Source organism: Pleuronectes platessa, chromosome 1 (genome assembly GCF_947347685.1).
Source record: "Pleuronectes platessa chromosome 1, fPlePla1.1, whole genome shotgun sequence".
Taxonomy (NCBI): domain Eukaryota; kingdom Metazoa; phylum Chordata; class Actinopteri; order Pleuronectiformes; family Pleuronectidae; genus Pleuronectes; species Pleuronectes platessa.
In genome coordinates this window covers 27,937,974-27,958,603 of record NC_070626.1, presented here as the reverse complement: position 1 = coordinate 27,958,603, position 20,630 = coordinate 27,937,974, and the positions used below count along the sequence as shown (strand labels likewise).

General features: G+C 41.7%; 1 protein-coding gene and 4 non-coding genes across 5 annotated transcripts in view; 3 read left to right on the top strand and 2 right to left on the bottom strand.

Annotated features, from left to right (window-relative positions):
• tspan4a (tetraspanin 4a) overlaps positions 1-20,630 on the bottom strand; it is a gene marked incomplete in the record, with an annotated part of 93,249 nt that overhangs the window by 69,995 nt on the left and 2,624 nt on the right.
• Positions 12,186-12,258, top strand: trnav-aac (transfer RNA valine (anticodon AAC)). The gene has a single exon. It is a non-coding gene; the product is annotated as a tRNA-Val (tRNA).
• trnav-aac (transfer RNA valine (anticodon AAC)) lies at positions 12,606-12,678 on the top strand. Its single transcript has one exon. It is a non-coding gene; the product is annotated as a tRNA-Val (tRNA).
• On the bottom strand, positions 14,301-14,373 carry trnav-aac (transfer RNA valine (anticodon AAC)). Its single transcript has one exon. It is a non-coding gene; the product is annotated as a tRNA-Val (tRNA).
• On the top strand, positions 14,765-14,837 carry trnav-cac (transfer RNA valine (anticodon CAC)). Its single transcript has one exon. It is a non-coding gene; the product is annotated as a tRNA-Val (tRNA).

The following is a 20,630-nucleotide window of genomic DNA, read 5'->3' as shown; positions in this document are numbered from 1 at the left end:
TGTGCATAATCTTCCCCACCAGCCAACCAACAAACAATTATACAGTGGAGGTGATAAATTCCCTTAATTAACCTTAAAACTCCTTAATAAAGAAACACCTGACAGATTAGCACTCCTCCAGCTTTACACAACTGTTACCGATCGTGGATTTCCGTGTCACACTGTGGCTCGGGTGCTGCGGTGCTGTCAGGGCAGGAGGTCGGGACGAGATGACTGAAAACACATTTTCACAACAACGTGACACCAGAGATCCTCGAGGAATCCGAGCCTCGGGAGATAAATAACAAGTGCTCCGGTGGGAAATAAACACGTTACACCCAACTGAGCCCGACTCGTGAGGGACGTTAGATTTATGCTCAATGAATCAAAATGAGATGCATCAAGATGTGATACGACACAGTGAAACCGGAAGATGGAGTAAATAGTAGATTCAATAAAGAATGAATAATGTGGAAAATCTGGATGTGGAATCGGTGAAACAATATAATCAAGGATATTGTAACAGAGCATCATATCAATTGTTTGTCTCTTGGTATCTTCAAGAATCAATTAAGGTTATTTAACAGAGGGTTTGAGTGATAATCTGTTTACACATTATTATGATTAATATTTGGCCATTAAATAACCTTTAGCGTGACAACAGAAGAGAAAACTGGATTTGTTCACGGTCGCTCTGCACTCGGGACGGAAACTCATGACCTCAGCCGTGTCTAAATTTACCAAAGTGAAAATGTGGTGTAATGACAGTCGGAATGAAATCGACTCGGTTTCTCCGAGAGAGCAGAGCAGGGGGGGGGGCGTTGGCATGGTAATAGAAGAGCTGCACGAGGAGCACATGCATTTAGACTATTTATGAAACATATTTATACATTAAACATTATTTGATCAGACTCGAATTGCATTGGGTTTGTTTGAAAGGAGCTGTACAGATATAGTTTGATTGATTGATTGATTGATTGATTGCCTACAGTTAAAGTATTTATCTTTTTGAATGTAAATAAACAAATCAGGATTCAATCTCCTGCATTCCACATAGAATATGAATCACAGGCTCATTAACAGGAGAGATGAAATGCAAAAGCCACAACTACAGAAGCCACACAGTGGAAAACCATTCAGCATAATAAGTGGGTTGTTATTAACCTGAAAACCTCATTTCAGGTTGATGTGTGGAAGTACCAAGGTTTCACGAGGCATTACCGTCCCCACGTGTCAGTTTGTTTGCTCAACTGATCCAAAAGGATCCAGAAAGTCTTCAGATGAAGTTTCCTCGGCTGTCAATCATAAATGTCTGCAGCAGATTTCCTGACAGTTCATCCATCATCTGTCAGACTTTTTAGTTTTTTTGGCCCCAGACGAGCTGACGTGTCTGTCCCGAGAGTCACACGCTGTTTGGGTCAGATTGCACTGACGCAGCTCGGAGGGTAGAAGTGAAAGTACAGAGCCGTGGTGCTGCCGAACACAACCTGACACTGTTCCGAATGAACAACATTACACAATGTAAATCAAACGTGAATTAAAAAATAAAAAATGAATCCAATGAATAATCCACAAAGGCCAGAGACTGAAGCAAGAGCGAGTCACACTTCGCTCGCCAGTGGAGAGTTTTAACACAGTCACATATTGTGATTCTGGATTAATTACTGCTGTTAACTGAGAGATTTGATTCATGTATTTAGAAAAGAGGATTTTACATGAGGGGAAACAAAGCAATTAAGTAGCCGTGAAAAGCCGGTGTTGTTCTTAAGGCATGCGTTTCAAATGTTATTGTGCAGCGCGGCTCGTTTAGAGTTTGGACGTGGGCGACAGAAGAAATGTCTCTACGCCTTCCTGCATTGTGGAGGGAATAATTTAGACAAACATTCTGAACATCAAAGCCAATAGATATCGAGCCACTGTGACATGTTTACTGTCTTTGATCTGGTTTCGTGTCACCACCTACAGTAGAAGTTACACCGCGAGACCTAAAACATTGCGTCAGCGCCGCAAAGGTTACGACAGTATTTAGAGAACAGGCCTGAGGATATGTTGTGATTTTCTTAAACTGAAATATTTCCTCCTGAAAGTGGAAATAATAGTTGTAGTAATAGTAAAAACCTGAATTTCCGATTCACCTACTAGCATTTCATGGAGTTTTCAACCTGACAGTCCTTAAAGTTCCTCTTTTTCAAAATGATGATTATGTGCAACGTAAATAAACACACGTGGTCACTTGAAATGCTTTGAAATGTGTAAAGAAACACGGACGCTGTGAACAAAGTGTATTGTATTTATGTGTTTAAACAACACTGTGATACCTCTTTTAAATATTTGCATATTGGTTTGAGAGGTAAGTAATTCATAGCAAATGCACGTTGATAAGAAAATGTCTGTATTGGCTCAAAAGTGGTGTTAGGTGCTACTGAGAGATAGAGAAATAGGTGGCAAGTGACAAAAGTGTAACATTGACCAGTTGACACCATATTTTCCCAGTTATACCGACACTGTGAACTGGTCTGTGGAGCCTTTAAGCATCTCTCAGCTTGTTGTTTTATTGTGAAAAGGATTGCACATTGGAATTTTTAACAGTGCATGAATTATCATACAATTTAACATAAGTTTGCTTCGCGGAGGTGGTTGTTGCTTCTGGTCTTTTCTTAGAAGTTACTGACGGCAAACAAAAACAGCTTCTGGTGGGTGGTGGGATCAGCCAATCACGAGCCTGGATGTGTCTTTTCCTATTTGTTTTGGTGCAGCTTCATTCAGCCTAAAGGTGAATTACCTATCATCAGGGAAGGTTGAACCGAGGAAATTGAACTTTAATTATTTATCCAATTTTTCTAGCACAGGCTGCCTCCTCAAACGAAAAAAAAAAAGAAAACTAATGAGGTTCAGTTGTAATCAGAGGGTTTGTGTCTCTTCTAGTTCGCAAATGAGACAACGTGAGAAATAATTCATAGGTATTTAATAAAGTATCTAATAATAATACATGAGGATAATGTTCTGTCTATTTAAAGGGCCTGTCGACGTGTGATTTCTGTACAACACCAGCCAGAACATAGTCTGTGTTGAAATATTAAGTACAAAGAGTCTTGAAATATTTATATAATGTTGTTGCTACATGCAGAGCCGTCCTCTGCTCTTCAGGGGCAAAGCAGCATCGGGACCTAATTGAAGAATTGTGAGATATTACATTTTATAAGTCCAGGAGGCAGAGGAAAAATATACACACACACGACTTTGGAAGAAATTATGAATGCTGCCACAAAGATAAGTGGAGAATTGTACTAATTAGAGGTAATTCTTATTTGAACGAGGTCTGGTTAACCTATGAAGCGTCACATTTTCATATCTGTATGTGTTGTGGATCTGTTATTCTGCTCAGGGTCGACTTTTACATCTCGGGAGCTTTGCCTGTTTCCTTCATTCTGTTGATAAAAACATCTTCTTACAAGTAGTGAAAATGTCACACGTGTTCGAGCAAACAACATGCAGGTCAGCCCCCCCGACACACACACAGACACACACAAATTCCTCTCTACAAATACAAATAAATAATACAAAATATACAAAGACTCTGAAATCTGCTGTACTGACTGCCAGCTAGCTATTCATGTCGACAAAAAAAAAAACATAAATAATGTGCAATTCTCGTGCAAGCGGCCGCCTGGCTGTTCACACAGGAATTGTCTTCACAGGTTCAAACACAACTGACAAATATGTGGATTAAGTACATAATTAAAGATAGGGAAATTTCATCATGTGGGGGAAAAAGTTGGGTAAATTGAAACTCCAGGAGAACAGCGGGGGAATCGAAGTATGGGAGGCTTATTTAATCATTTTTATGTGATATAATATATCACTTAAATGGTTTAAAAAATGATTTTCTGTGTGTTTTCAGGCCCGACAAAATGGAACAGACCCCTAAACCATTGCGTTAGATCGCGAGCGCTTCCCGGCACTTCCCAGTACTTTGCTTACGGTGCAATCAGCCCAATTGATCAAAGGGCGCGGAAAAGAGGTGCACAGTTTTTCGAGAAGCTTTGCGGTGCTTCTGCCTCCGGTGTGTCTACAGCGATTAGAGGACGATGGTGTGATGTTACTGCATCGGTCAACATGTCAGGTATCACGTCATGATAAATCAGCCTCTGGTGGCGCCTTCTCTATGCATTTTGGGCCCCAGCCAGCCTATGTCACCTATGCCAGGAGCCGCCCCTGATCAGGTTAACGGTTAACTTCCTCATATGTGTCTGTGTAAATACCGGTGGCAGGCTGGTGATTTAACAAATCCAAGCTGTTAACGAGACAAAACCGTGGATGACTGGCTTCCATTATTTACAGCTTGTGGCTTTCTCCTTAGTCCAGTTCATGGGACATAATTACTCGGGGCCGATGATCACTCAAAGGCAAACAACCAGTGTCTCTGACTTAATGATGTTATAATTTTTTCCACTGTACAAATTGAGGAGGAAATGACATCCAGATGTGGCTTTAGTGGCACAGTACTGTGATTTACAGCAGGAAAATACCTGCATCCATTCATCTTCATCATTATCTCCATTAATTCATCAAATCTTTTCTGCCATATGGGGGCGTCGACAGCTTCATGACCAATTCTGATCCCTGTCCCACACCTCTGAGCAACCTGCAAACATGATGTATGCATATGTGTCATATCTGCGATTCTCATTCTGCTGTTAATCCGTCCCAGTGAGAAGGTTATTACCCTGCTTGCCAGTCAAACACTGCCCGAGAACAGACAAATAGGCTGTCTGTATGTGGACGTGTATTTATGGACATGAAGGGAAGGAGAATCCCCCCCGGTAGGAGAGAAGCAGTGGGGGGGTGGCAGTAAATTCATCCAGCCATTTTACAGAACACAGGCTCACATCTCATGCAATGCAGAGGCTCACTGTGCCTAATGTGCAAGCCACCCCCACTGTGATAACATCCAGACAGGTACCTGACATGCTCATGCATATGGTGCACGACTCCCACTCCCTGATTACAGTGCACTGCTCCAAAGATTCTGGTCACATCAGTCTGGATTTTAAATCTGCCTTTCATGGAATGATCCAGCACAGCCGGGGTTGTTTTGAAGAGGTTCTGCACAACACATTAAAGTACAAGTACACACATACAAGCAGCCATGTGCACACACACGCAGCTATATGCAGCTATCCTTGTGAGGACTTTACAGTGACTTCTATTTATTGCGCATAGCCTAAATAAAACCTTTTCCCCAACCTTAACCAGGACCACTTAAAATCTACAAAGACAATCAATAATCTAACTGTTTAACAGATGCAGGGACTTTAAACATGGACTCTCTGTTCCTAATGAATCTAATAGTTTCCATTTACTCCACTCACGGCTGTATGTACTCCTTGAATTCACCAAGAAATAAACAAGCAAACAAATCTGCTAATTCTTTTTTTTTTCTTCCTTGGTCCACCTCCACGAAGAGACATCTGTCCTCCCTCAGTCGCAGCATTAGTAGAGAATCCCATCAAAACTCACACACACACACACATAGAGACACACACACACAGAGAAGCACACTGCAGAGGTCCCAGTGTGTGTAATGTAATCAGAGGAGTGTTCAGACAGGTGGCCATGTGTAGGCAGACCTGCTTGATCCAGAAGGCAGAGAGATAAGCAGCGATGAAGTCCCTGGAGCCGACAGGAAACAGCTCGGATCGAGACACATCAGCTGCTGCACAAGTGCGTCTGTGTGCGAGTGGGAACTTGCGTTGGCATGTGTGTGAACTCCATCTTTTCCTCAAGGACCTTGGTCCATCGTGTTCTCTTGAGGCTGCCGATAGTGTCGTGCAATACAGTCCTAAGGGCAGCCACACATGGACTTATAATTGCCCGGACTGTGTTAAAATCACACCCTGTGTCATGTGTGTGTTTCTTTTGTGGAGGATATGGTAAACGTGTGCAACATCTGTCATGAAACTGACAAAGCTGAAACGGGTTTATCACCACAGGGAAGAACTGCCATTCAGAGGCGGGGATACAAATATGACTTTTTAATGAATCCCTTTGTGGTGACGTTGTGTAGCAGTGAGGAAGTAAACGTCCAAAACTGCCCAGGCTTAAAAAATGTCAGATAAAAAATACCTGCGCTCATGGAAACTGAATCTATATTAAGGCGATCCGTAATTTGGAAATCCGTTGACGCTCCTGTCATTGTGTTTCTATGGTGATGTTACACAACTGGCCCTGCTGACGTGGAATCTTCAGAGAGGAGTGAAAAGAGGAAACAGAATCATAAAGCAGCTCTTTGAGAAGAGATAGGATCCAAACCTCAGAGCAGGAAGCCACTGAAAAATCCTGTTAATGTAAAGTGTGATAAACACTGCTTAGAAGGACAGAAACCGCTTTTTGAGAATATTGTATTTAATGTCTACTTTCACTTCTAGGCAGCTGCTTTCATGTACTATACTGCAGCCAGCCACCAGGGGGCAATCAAGAGGATTTGGCTTCACTTTTGGGAGTCGTCCATATTTAAATAAAGTCTAATTAAAACGCAAGCCTTGAAATGCAATAGATTCTAGGTCTGGACCTTTGATGGACAAACCCATATCTTTCTCCAAGATAACTTACAATTTGAATATATATCCTGTTATAGTGTGTTTTACATCCAACACTTTGATCCTATATTTAACACGAGCTGCATGTTTGATGAGGGGATGAGTTCATTAATGGGCCTGAGATGCTAACTGCTGTAATCTATCAACAATATGCTGAGCCTCGACTAACAAGGATGGATTGAACCAGACAAGGAATCTGTTCAGTGGTCTGATATTTAATGTGAACATCAACTGAAGCTCTCTCTTGTGTGTTGTTTATGTGCTGTGTGTGCTGCAGAGCTTTTTATGATTATAATATAGTTTATATGTTGTGCTCATCCTACCTAGTTTATCTGCAGAGAAGATTTTATAGTCAAATGTTTTTTTTATTAAAATAAGCCAAATTAAACTGAGAATGAATAGATATCAAATCACATGGAAACACATGTAGTTCATTATTTGATTGAAGCCTCTCCTGATTGAACTGCATTGCACCGGCAGCGCATGTTTTTTCTAATTGTATTATTGCATGAATAAGCAGGTGTATGTTCCTAAGGTTAATGCTAATCATAATTAATAAAATGCAGTTGAATAGATGTAATAATGATGATGAGGTTGATTCCTCAGATTACAGGGTTTGGTTTAAATCTCTCATATTTTTCACTCTTTCATAATTGCCTGAGGACATTTAACTCTGAAATACAAATTTGTTTCCGTGGAATGATCAGTTAAGTGTAAAATGACTAAGATCATTAATGAGTCAATGTCGATAGTTACTGTCCTTTTCCCCCATTTATAAAATATATTATCTATTATAGGGACAGTCTGGGTTTCTATTAAATATATATATTTCTTTCCTTTTCTCACTAAAAAACGCTTATCCACATAAAAAAAAACAAATAAACTCTGAGCTCTCAGGAACTAAGTGGATTCAGGGCCTTTTGAAGTGCAGCTGATGTGTCCTGGTCCAGCAGCGGGGGTCCACTGGTTATCACTGGTCAATGGTTTGTAGTTAATAATTTGCTCAAAGCGAAAACAAGCGATTCATCATTAAAAAAAAAGATTGATTTCTTTACAGGTGTTTGTTAAGTTACCGAGTTGATCGACTTTCCTGCTCCAACAACAAAAACAGGACGATGGAAAAGAAACCATCAGACTGGCTTTCACATCTCCCTCCTGTTGTGTGAACATCCCCACTCGCTGCTACTGCTTTGGTAGTGATTAAGCGCTGCTGTAATTGCGGCTGTTATTTCTCGCACACTGTGAAGAAGTGGACGTAGAGGGGTTTTCTTTTTTCCTCTCTTTCTTTCAAGTGCACAGAACGCCTCCACTCGTCAACAGGGCTGTCAGCTGAGCAGTTGTTAGGTTCTGAAAACAGGAACGTTTCCTTAAGAACGCGTGAGCTCCGAGGAACGTGGGCGGCCGGCTTTGAATCAAATGAAACCATCCATCCAACAGATTCTTGGCTGTCGCTGTTATTGCCCCATGGTGAGCTCTGATTTATGCCAATATGACACGAGGAGAAATTAAATAAAAGCTGCAGAGAGCCGGCACCTGGTTTGTAAAAGTTGTGTTTCCACTGTCGGAGGTTTTGAAGGCAGTGATGAAAAGTGAGGACTTGTAATGTGATGAAAGCAGGCAAAACATCACAGGCCAATAAATAGACAAAATAAAACATCTGATCATGAAACTTTTGTTTTTGTTGTTAATTTGTCTGTCATGTGATTATCACGACACACCTTGAAACCTGCATATTTACAGGTTGACCCTGAACCCAACTGGAGGTAGAACAGTGAACAGCTTTACCAGTTATCTATTTCTCCACTCAGAGAATCTCTACATGGCTGTGCGCCCAAATTAAGGTAAGCTCTTGTGTGTGTGTGTGTGTGTGTGTGTGTGTGTGTGTGTGTGTGTGTGTGTGTGTGTGTGTGTGTGTGTGTGTGTGTACCTCTCCGTGTGTGTGTGTGTGTGTGTGTGTGTGTATGTGCGTGTATAGACGTAAAGCTTTATAGAAGACAAGAAAATGAAAGTCAAATGGATGTGTGTGTATATAAAATGAAATATCGAGGGTTAATGGTTTTAGTGCCCTAGTAGGCTACTGATTGGATATTGCTGATCACGTGAGACCATTATCTTCTTCATCCTTCTTTGTTAGTATAGTAGACAGTATCTCCTCCGATCACACGGAAGACTGGGGTTCGATTCCCCGACGGGGAGATAACTTTATTAATTTATTCTTAAATCTATACACAACGCAGCGAAGTGATTAATGTATGAAATTAATCGGTTTCCATAGTATAGTGGTGGTATAATGTTTGCCTAGCATACGAAACGTCTTCAATATGATTCAAGGTGGAAACAGTTTCCCTCTCTTTGGTTCTAATAGAAAACATATAAAAACAAATTGCACCTCGTAATAAACATAGTTTGTCTCATGAATCATTAAAACAAAGCCTTCATCCCCTGTTGTACACGTCTACCACGGGTGATCAGTTCAAACTAATGTGACTCATGACCCAAACAGACAATAGCTGCTCTTAGTGAATAACACATGAAGGAATTATCAGGTAAGTAATTCAAGGTAATTGTTTTTGAAAAAAAAAATGGTGTAATCATGCCCAGCATTTAATTAAATGTGTTGTGTTGTTGTTGTTGTTGACTGGGTTGTGTAAGAGAAGCAGAAAGGTGTTACCTGTGTCCCTCTGCTTTGGTTTGGTTTGCTCTGATTAGACAATTAAACAACTCTTTATTTATTCTGTTTGAAATGTTATCGACTGTTTTACCTGCCTGTAGTAATAACAATTCACAGTCACCCTGCAAGTGACTGAGCTTGTACGTGTGCACATGCATGAGACTTCTTTGTTATAAGTAAAGTACAAATACTTTAAACATTCACACACTTCTCCATTATGTTACCAACTGTTTCATCCAATCGATGATGTGTTCTATTACATGCAGCCTTGTTATGATTAGTGCAGACTGGAAAATAGGGCTCCATAGAAAGCCAGCGTGTAATTCAAACTCTGGCTAAAACTTTAAGGGGAATGAAAAAACATAATTCTTTCTTCTTTTCTTTCCCATTTCACGACCCAGAGGAATAAACTCTCTCCTCATCTAAAATCTCTCTCCTTTCTCCCACACTGACTGCATGCCCAGAAACCACATCTAAATATTTCATACACATCTTTAGAGACTTTGGAATTGCAGTCCTTTTCCGGGCTCGGGCACAGGGACGTCATGCCCGCTCTGCTCTTTAACCACAGACTCACTGGATGGCTCATTTAGCCCCCTGTGGCCGACTTCAAAACTGTCAGCTTGCATCCCAGTGACTCCAGTATCACCATTAACAACAGGGAGGGCAGAGCCTCTGCTGTGTTAACTCTAACCACAGGAATCACAACAACTGCCATGGCTCTGCAGAAACAAGCTGCTGCCCTCTGTTAATAGCAGCTCCCTGCTACGATGGAGGCAGAGGCTCTGAATGAAAGTGTCATTAACACAGGGGCGCGTTTTCATTTACAGTGCACACAACAGGACGTGCTGTAATATATTTTGTTTTCAAGTATCAGACATTGTGTGCAGCCCTGTTGAAGGGCTAATGACTAAAAGCTGCAGCACACGATGTGATAAGACAATCATATGCAAACAATTCAAGGTTAAGACAGAAATAAAGCAGGTCAGAGTCATAAACCCGACTTAAAGTGGATACTCTCACTGAATAAATCATGAAGGAATAATCAGGTTATTAATTCAAGGTCTATGGGTTTTTAAAACATCATACAGTTTGTTTTTTTAGCTCTGCGTTTGATTATGAAAACACAAGAAAATAGGTTTTAGAAAGTAATTCATAGCAAAATATGAAAACAGAAGAAGAGGAGAAATATACCACTGCATATAATGTTTTTAACCGACACGCTTCCGTGAGAGCGGCCGAGCCCTCGGTCAACAACGCTCCTCAAACTTTCCCATTACGTATTTTCCTCCAGCGAAAAGGAAGCAAACACAAGAATCAACGTATTCCTCCCGACTTCCGACAGCTTTGTCTCCATGGCAAATAATCCGCAGGCTGTGTCGCTGAGGAAGAACCTCGTGAACTTCTCAATGAGAACAAGTCACTGTGGACCAAAGTGTGACAGCCTGTGAATGTTAATTATAACACAGACCTACGAGCAGATAGGGACGGAAACATGAGAGAGCAACATGAGGCATTGACTACTGTACGTCTGTGTGTCCTGAAATATTATTTAAAAAGACAACAGCGTCCGACTTCCTCCGTCTCACATCAGCACCACACGTCTATGAGCACTGACATATTAGTCCAGGGGCCTCTGGGCACAGGGATATTAAAGCCCCCTGTATCTCTGAGGGGTCATTGTGAATCTCTTTGTTTTTGTGCTGCCTCTCTTTCCCGGGCATTGTGCATCTCTTTGTAGTCGTCTTTGTGTCTCTTTGTTGTGGCTTGCTCGCCCTTTTTGTGGTGGTTAGAGTCTCTTTATGGTCATTTTGCGTCTCTTTGTGGTCATTTTGCGTCTCTTTGTGGTCATTGTGCGTCTCTTTGTGGTTATTTTGAACACGTCGGCGGCCACTTTACACCTCTTTGGTCTCCGTCATCTTAGAGCAGTGACAATCACTTCAGACAGATGCTGTGGCCCAGAGGCCTGCTCAGTGCTCGAACCTCCGGGCCGGTGCTGCCAATTCACGAACCCATCCATGTCTATATGATGATAAACAGAGAGTGTGTGTGTGTGTGTGTGTGTGTGTGTGTGTATCTGACAAAGGACACAGTGATCGAGACAAACAAAAGCCCCTACACGAGGGTTAGTTACTGTGCTGGGGAAATGATTGTTAACTGGGGCTAATGGTGTGTGACATTAGCCACTGTGAGCTGTTTGGAGATTTAATTAGATGAATCATCCCAAAATGGCAGGAACACAAGATATCGCATTAGTCAGTGTTCTCGACATGACACCGCTTTTAAGAGAAAATATGGCAAATCGAGAAAATCCATTAGTGAGTAAGAGGCAGAAAAAGGGCAGCATCGCTCCCAGCAGTTGTGATAAAAATAAAAGGCTAAAAAGACTTTAAATTCATTACCGCTGGAGGGGGGGTTGGGGGGTTCACAATCATTTCTTTCCTACTGATACCGGGGAAATATAATTCTATGTTTGTATTATTCTAGAGGGTCAGCTTCACCGAGCAAATTCAACCCCCTTGACTTCATCTCATGGTCCTGTTGGGTTCTAAAGCTACTGTTGGTGAGTTTTAAAAAACAAGAGCAGGAACCTGTGAAGATGTGAAGACTCCATTTGTAAAGACTCCAGATGTGAAGACTTAATTTGTAAAGACTCCAGATGTGAAGACTCCAAATGTGAAGACTCCAAATGTGAAGAATCCAGATGTGAAGACTCCATTTGTAAAGACTCCAGATGTGAAGACTCCATTTGTAAAGACTCCAGATGTGAAGACTGTGAAGACCCCAAATGTTAAGACTCCAGATGTGAAGGCATCATTTGTAAAGACTCCAGATGTGAAGACCAAATGATGTTGTCTTTACCAAGTATTGCTTGAGCTGTGCGCCAGAGTTATAATGTGTGTCGTCATGTTGTCACACAAACGTGGTCTGCATCAGTTTCCGTAGTGTAGTGGTTATCACGTTCGCCTAACACGCGAAAGGTCCCCGGTTCGAGACCGGGCGGAAACATTGTTTTTTTCTCCTGGAGCCATAGGGAGTAACATTGAAACTGGACCCGGGACAGCAGCGGAGCGGCCGGAACGTTTCGCTGCGTGTCGCAGTTGTGAAAATGTCGAACCGGAAGACGCACTTCACCTCTGCACAGAGCTTCTTCTTGATAATGTCCATTAATAACAACTTGATGACTGCTCACACACGGGAATGACTTTTATGAATTGTGCTTCGTCCTGTTGTGTTTGCTCAGCGTGTGTGTGAGGGAGAGATAGAGGTCTGTGCAGCACTGTCCACGCCGCCTCGTGCAACAGCCGGTCAACTGACCCTGACGTAGTACTGTAATGTTCTATCACGGTGCAACAGTTTCCGTAGTGTAGTGGTTATCACGTTCGCCTAACACGCGAAAGGTCCCCGGTTCGAGACCGGGCGGAAACACATTTTTCTCCTGCATGTAGGACGATACATGACTTAAGTTTAAGGTATATATAAATAAGGAAATAAATACAGAAAATAAATAAATACAGAAATAGATACAAAAAATAAATTAATACAGAAACCAATAAATAAATGTCTTAAATATATTTGCACATTTATTTATTCCCTGATACATTTCCTTTTCATTTGCAGTGTCCTTATGCTAATGAGAAAGGCGGGCCTTACCTCTATGGAGGACCATACATGACTTAAGTAAAAATAAATAAATGTATAAATAAATACAGAAATAAATAAATAAATGAATAAATAAAAATGGAAATAAATAAATAAATACAGAAATAAATAAATAAATATGTTAATACCAAGAGAAATGTCAAAATAAATGTCTAAAATATATTTGCACATTTATTTATTCCCTGATACATTTCCTTTTCATTTGCAGTGTCCTTATGCTAATGAGAAAGGCGGGCCTAACCGCAGTCTCGAGCAGGATTGGTCACAGGAGTGTAATGATCCAGCCCTACTACTTCTGCCTCTCAATGCTGGTGTCCAGTAGCTGTTTGCAGCGTTGAGCCAGTTCACACTTAAAATGAACTAGTTCAAGTTCAGAAGGTTAGTTAAGGTAATTTTTAATTGGGATGATTTAGCTGTCAGTAGTCCTGACTGTGAGCGTCACGTGTTCTACTGAGCACAAGGAGCGAGCCGAGAGGAGAAGGAGGAAACAGAAACTCCAGCTCGGTACAAACCACCTGCAGCTTCTGCTCTGATCATGAAGCCGCTGATCTCTGATCAGATGTGACCAGAGAAACTCTGTGTTTCCACTGTTCTACAAAGTCACTGAGCGGCTGTTTCACGGTGAAGAGCTCAAGTCTCAGTCACTGCCCGTGTCTCTGAGAGAGTATGTGGCAGAGCGCAGGGGCTGTGTGTGTGTAGCTCAGTTGACCAATCCTGCTCGAGACTGAGGTTAGGCCCGCCTTTCTCATTAGCATAAGGACACTGAAAATGAAAAGGAAATATATCACGGAATAAATAAAAGTTGGAATAAATGTGGAAATAAATTAATAAATGTGGAAATAAGTTTAAGACATTGATTCATTTAATTCTGCATTTGTTTCCACATTTATTTATTTATTTCCACATTTATTTATTTATTTCCACATTTATTCCAACTTTTATTTTTCGATTTCCTGCATGAGACTGCGGTTAGGCCCGCCTTTCTCATTAGCATAAGGACACTGCAAATGAAAAGGAAATGTATCAGGGAATAAATAAATGTGCAAATATATTTAAGACATTTCTTTTGACATTTCTTTTGTTATTAACATATTTATTCATTTATTTCTGTATTAATTTATTTATTTCCTTTTTTATTTATTTATTTATTTATACATTTATTTATTTTTACTTAAGTGTATGTATGGTCCTCCATAGGTGCTCAGCTGACCAATCCTGCTTAAGACCGAGGTCAGGACCTCCAACCTCATTTACATATAGACACATATATGTGGAAAGATATGTGGAAACAAATTTAAGACATTAATACATTTACTTCTGTATTCTTTTTTAAATGTTTTTAATTATGTAAACTTAAGTCCTGTTTCGTCCTCCACGAGAGAAAAATGTGTTTCCGCCCGGTCTCGAACCGGGGACCTTTCGCGTGTTAGGCGAACGTGATAACCACTACACTACGGAAACTGTTGCACCTTGTCTGAATAGTAAAGGATCAAGTAAGGCTCAATTGCCCGGTTGCTGTACGAGGAGACGTGGACAGTGCTGCACAGATCTCCGTGTCATAGACAATGGGACGAACCATATCGCTCTCTCTCTCTCTCTCTCTCTCTCTCTCTCTCTCTCTCTCTCTCTCTCTCTCTCTCTCTCTCTCTCTCTCTCTCTCTCTCTCTCTCACCCCCCATTCCGCTCTCTTTCGAAGAGTGAGTGTGTTTAGTTGTCACATAATTACAATTATAATTTAATATTAACAAGCAACATATGATAGCAGCTGTTTTTCACATATGTTTTGACACATGATCTCTTAAATCACCAGAAGTATTAACTGATAGTCTTTAGCTGATAATGTAGACATATGGTTTCCGTAGTGTAGTGGTTATCACGTTCGCCTCACACGCGAAAGGTCCCCGGTTCGAGACCGGGCGGAAACACTTTTATGTTGTATGGTTGACTTTATTTGTCATGTGCACCACACTTCCATACAGTGGCTGGCAATTCAATTATTGGGTCACAGCCTCCGTTCTAGCCATTCTATAAATACAAATATAAAAAATATATAAAATGAAATATACTCAAATAAGAGATATTACTTTGCAGGGAAGTGTCTTCAAATTGATGACGCTCTACCCCACGATTTTTTTTAATCTGTCAGGAAGTTCTGGGATAAATCTACGTACAATCAAACAAACATTGTTTGGGTGAGAAACACGACGTCCTTCACCGTTCCCTTGGTACAGCCAAGACCTGTCTCTACATTAATATCTGTGGTTTGACCTGAGGAGGGCAGTGTTCAGGAGTTGCTCCCACATCTCCTGAGCAGAAAAGACTGTAATAAAAATCTGAATATGCTTTAACGGTTTACGGCTACACTTGTGCAACCACGTTTTGGTACATGTTTAATTTTGTCCTAAGCATTTTCAGTTTGTCTTATTCCTTATATGTCCCATTTAAATTCTTAAATGAGTAATCTTGGTTTCTTTACCCAACAAATTGTGCCAATTTAACCGTGGTGTGACGGATTTTTATTTCCACTGGTCTAAGGGAGTCAGAGAGAAGCAGCAGACACAAAATCCAGAGCGTCTGGCTTCGTTAGGGAAAACAAGACTGGTCTGAAGCTGCAGTTTCCTCCCAGTGCCAGCCATCCCAGTACAATGAGCCGAGCAGACGAAAAGGGGCCTGTAGTGTCAGGGCAAAAAGTCACAGAGGCTTCGATGTGGGAGAACATTCTGACAAACTGAACAACAAACTGTTTATTTCTCGAGTTGTTTGGGGGGGGGGGGGGTGCATAACAGCTACGAAGTCACTAGAGGAAAAGGTTGGGAAATCCTTGTAGCCTGGAGATTTTTAGCCTCATAAAACTATTATGAGAAACAACAAAACTGGACTTTTTTTTAGCTAAGAAACAATTGTGTTAAAGAATCTCAGGACAGAATCAGGGCTCATCCTGTGAGGGTCTGGGTCAGAGGAGGGATTTACCTGTCGGTGCCCAGGGGGAGGGGCTCTGAAGGGGGAGGTGATATAAGGTCTGGGTGAATCCAGGCAAATCTCTTGGTTTGAGACAGTGAGTCTGTTTCAGTGCATTGTGCATTTTAGATAATTTATTTTCTATCCTTTGTATTACATTACACGATAATTACAGTTGTGTGTGTGTTGTTGACTGGTTCCCCATGGCCCCTAACGTTTGACAGCGATGACACCTGAGGGAAATGTACGTGTTCCTGATGAAGATGGCGGATGCTCAGTGGATTCATAAATGATGTGAGCAGCTTCATGCTCTTTTTATTTATTTTATGTTTTTTTCTAGTAATAGTATTGATCTTTGTTATTTATTGTACAGATAAATCATCCATTCTTTCCTTCATTCCTATACATCGTCCGATCAAATCAGAGTTCTCAATGGCTGTGTCTGGATATAAAAGGCTGGAACGCCTCAAAGATTCTTCAGAGAAAAGACAACAGACAGATTTTAGCGAGCGAGTCACGGACGATTCATCTTCTAGCAGTTTGTTCCAGGGCCGGATGAAATTATTCCTCTCAGTCTGTTCATGCTGAGACAATCACATCAGAACAAGAGACCACGGGTATTTAATGACGGCAAACATTTATGTTGGAATAAGAAGCTGCAGCTCTCGATCCAAAATGTGCACGAGAACTAGTAATCATACAAAACAGAGTCACTTCAGCACTCGAATGTCTAAGTGGTTGAGTAGTCGAGCCAAAAAACAAAAGCAGGCTTGAATGAGTCTCATTCAAAGTCACTGCAGTGAGTTGAAGATACAGAGGCTCCCTGGTGAGCCGGAGAAAATTGCACATTTTCAATAAAGAGAAGGGGGAAAAAACTGTGAATCCAGATTTTACAAGCAAACAAAGACACTTCTGAGAATAACCAGAGCTATAATTTCACAAATTGTCTATTTGAAGAGAAATGGTAAATACCCAAAAAAGTTGTGTTGAAGATACTTTGTCCGTTGTCAACTTGAGATCACAATCCACTTTGTATTCAGTGTGGCGCACGTCGGGACACTATGGGGTTTGGAATCTTTCTGAAGGCATTGTTCTTCAAATCCAGTCGACAGATGCTCTCCATTTTAAAGTCATGAACATTGATTTTCACTCTGAGGCCATAGGATGAGCCACGCCGAGGGAGGCAGCTTCAACAAAGTTAGACTAAATCTATTAGGACTGGCCACGAGTGGCAGCCACAAATAAATGTAAATGAAAGTCGAGCTCTTACTTATAGGTGTTTCACTCAGAGTCGGCTGCTCAGACAAAACCTTAAACTAATGTCAGAAAATATGCGACATAAAGCCTGATAAACAGTCTTCACAGTAGAGCCACGACCAAGATGCCTTCATTCATCCAAACGCAACTGTGCAGGATATATTCTGACTTTGTGGGATGCCTACATATTGAAAGAATTCAATGTGCAATTGCAAAAATTACATGTTATGTAAAGATTAGTCTGCAGTTGCACCACCAACAGGGCTGAAAGGAACCAGAATGTAAATGCATGCTGCTATTTTTATCACCTGCAAAGAAAACGAAGGAGTCTAAACAAACTGAAATACAATACACGGCTGCATATGTCCTTTAGAAGGGGGGCAATTATGGAGGAGACAGAATGAGATAAAGGGGTGTGAGGAGGAAACATCAAGAAATGTAGTGAGCGGGGGGGGGGGGGGGGGGGGGGGGCCTGCCTTGTGTTTCCCTCTGTGTTAAACAGGGCGTGAGACTGGGAGTCAGCAGCACAGTGTGGTTGTGGCCTGTGGTTTCCACTCAGCACTAACATCTCTGCAGTTTCTCTCGACAGGGAGGAGCAGAGGGGACAAAACAGAGCGTTCAGAAAGTGAGTGTCCATGTTGGAGCCTCGCTTCCTGAGAGACCCACCCGGCTGCAGAATGAAACATCTGCCCTGCGTGACGTCCTCTACCGGCACTTACATGCAAATGATCGCTGCTGTGTGACTGTGTCCGTTAAACACACTCTCACTTTGATTTCCTTTTTGTTATTGTTGAGGGACACAAATCTGTTCCCCCACATGACCCATATAGAAACAAGGCACAGGTATATTAGACTGGTCCCATGTGTGCCCCCCCCCCCCCCCCCTCCCCCTGTGAGAGACGCTTCTTCACACTTTTATTGTTGCACGGATTAAACAAACAACAGCTTGTGTAGTTTTACAGGTGCTGGGAGGAAGATTGTGTCGCCAGGCGAGTTGGTTCCTTCTGTTTTTTACCCAGCTGTATTACAGCAGCTTCATACTGGTCTGTTAGATATTAAAGTTTTATATTTGACAGACAAATATGAAATGAGATCTTATCTAAGTCACTGCAAGAGAGCAAATAAGGGAATTTCCCTAGTGACACCTAGGTTTATATCTTGTGTTATATTACATACTATACAGATTCTTACATGTCATTTTCACATTTAGTAAGTTATTAGGCGTTACTGTATGGACAGGGTTTTTCCATAAGGTTTATTTTGGGGCGTGGGCATCGGGCCTTCAACTTTTTACAGCCCCCTCTGGGAGTAACATAAATCAGCGCTTACATGTTGACATACATGGAATTCTGTAAATCTATCCACTAATACCACAAACGAGCGTCTGCATGTGGCTAACAGACCACATCTTAGCAGCTTTACACTTGGTGTGTGTATTGTTAAGAGGCCAGGGAAGCGCAGTGTCCAATTAAGTAAAGCTTCTTGACAATAACATTTTCATTGCAGATAAACCAGGTAGGATGAACTCAAAGTTTCCGAACTGCTCTCTGCACCATAGACTGTTTATAAAAAGCTCCATTATAGTATATTGGAGGCCTGTTTTACACCGTGGCATTACTCATGCCTAGGGATAATTCTGAAGTAGCTCTGGAGTATTACCACAGGCCAAGCCAAGGTTTAGAACGGGAGCTGCCTAAAATCGATGTGTAATCGGGTTTTCCTGGTTCAATATCCTAACACCTAATAGTCTGTTTTGTTTTTCTTTGTATTTCTTTATATCCCTTCTGCTGCAGCTAGGGAGTTTATTCCACCAGAAGAATTAAACTTTAATCTTTTCTAATTCTGGCCTAATAATTAATTTATATAGGCCTTATCATACTTTGTGGTCCTATATTTGCTGTGGTGTAGTGACTATAATTAATGGTGTGCTGTGTAATATCGCTCTATATTTATCACGAGGCAAAGAGATGTTTTCCCTTTGTCTCACTCTGTGGTTTGGCTCCGTCTCTCACTGGATGCGAGTCAGCAGAGAACTGGACCTCCATCTTCTATCGCTATTACCTTCATCTGATTTCCCATGAGATAAGATATCTTTTTTGTTTCTGTTCTCATTCATCTCCGTCTGACGGAGCAGGAGGGAAGATCAGAAGATAGAGACCTACCCTACATATTGTATTTTACCTACAGTATATTCAACCTCAGCCCCCTGCTCTTCTCCTGGTGGGAGCTGAAGAGAAATGGGCTTCGAGAACATGAGGGTGAAAACTGCAGGCGAAGGAGCCTAGCGAGGGAACAAATGTGGCGAAGTCTGGCGTAAAAAAATGCACCCGAGGCAAACCGGGGGGGAAATTGGGTGATGAATTCAGAGCAGAACAGTGTGTACACACAGACGCACACACGCACACACACACACACACTCACACAAACTTACAGGCAGCAGTATAATGCAGCCTTGTTATATCCACCTTCAGTAGAGCTAGTGTTCAGGGCAATTATCCAGGGAGCTGCCCCACCTAGAGAAGCCGGCGTGTCGGCCGCGGAGCTGAAGCTGGACAAATAACAGCCGGGCCGATTAAAGAAAACTCTCGACACCTCCTCCCTCCAACATATTTTCACTGCTTCCATCAAAACAGCGAGATGCCGTGTGCACTGTAAAGCTGCAGAATGAAAAAGACTCCGGCAGCTGAAGGTAAACAGGGGGGCAGCTGCCGACCGTCCACAGCCATCAGGTCATCAGTTGAGCCGGAGCTGATGAAATGTGGGAGGACATGAGAAAGGGAAGTTCACTCCGTCTCTTCCACTGTCTCTTATGAGTGCAACATCCTGGAATGTGTCAGAGCACCCCCCCCCCTGTCACTGTCAGCTGGAAGTAGCAGCAGCAGCAGCAGTCATTAAGTTATACATAGAACATGAGCCCCACTTTATCTCTAAGTTGAAACTCAAACCTGTCTTTTTCAGTCAAGTTCAACTTATCGCGAGTGAAATTTAATCTAACAGGAGCAGGATTTAGTCTGTGCCTTGTGAAGCATTTTTAGAATAGAACTATTTGAACTCGTGACTATTCCTGAGTCGGGACTGAAGGCAGAAGTCTCCTCCTCGAAACTGTCTTTTTATTTCAGTTTCTGATTCACATCTGTCTCTCCACCTACTCTTCATAGAGCTGCATTGTCAATCTACTACTCTTCCTACTACAACCACATCTCCCTCGTGGCAGATAAGGATTACCTCCATTACTGATTATCCTATTGATCGGACTTTATGATCAATCAATCAAAGAAAGATGATCAAATCCACGCTCTGATGCTGTCTGCTGGATCTGAGTCATGTTACATGTTTCTAACATCTGGCTCTTGTCTCCAGTTGGAATAGACACAATCAACCTTCACCCCTGGGTCTGATCGGCAGTGACGGAAATGTCTCACCCGGCTGAATGTGCAAATTAGGTGACTTGTTAACTTCTGACTATCGCCTCTGCTCGGTCTTGTCAGTTTCTAATTGTAAAC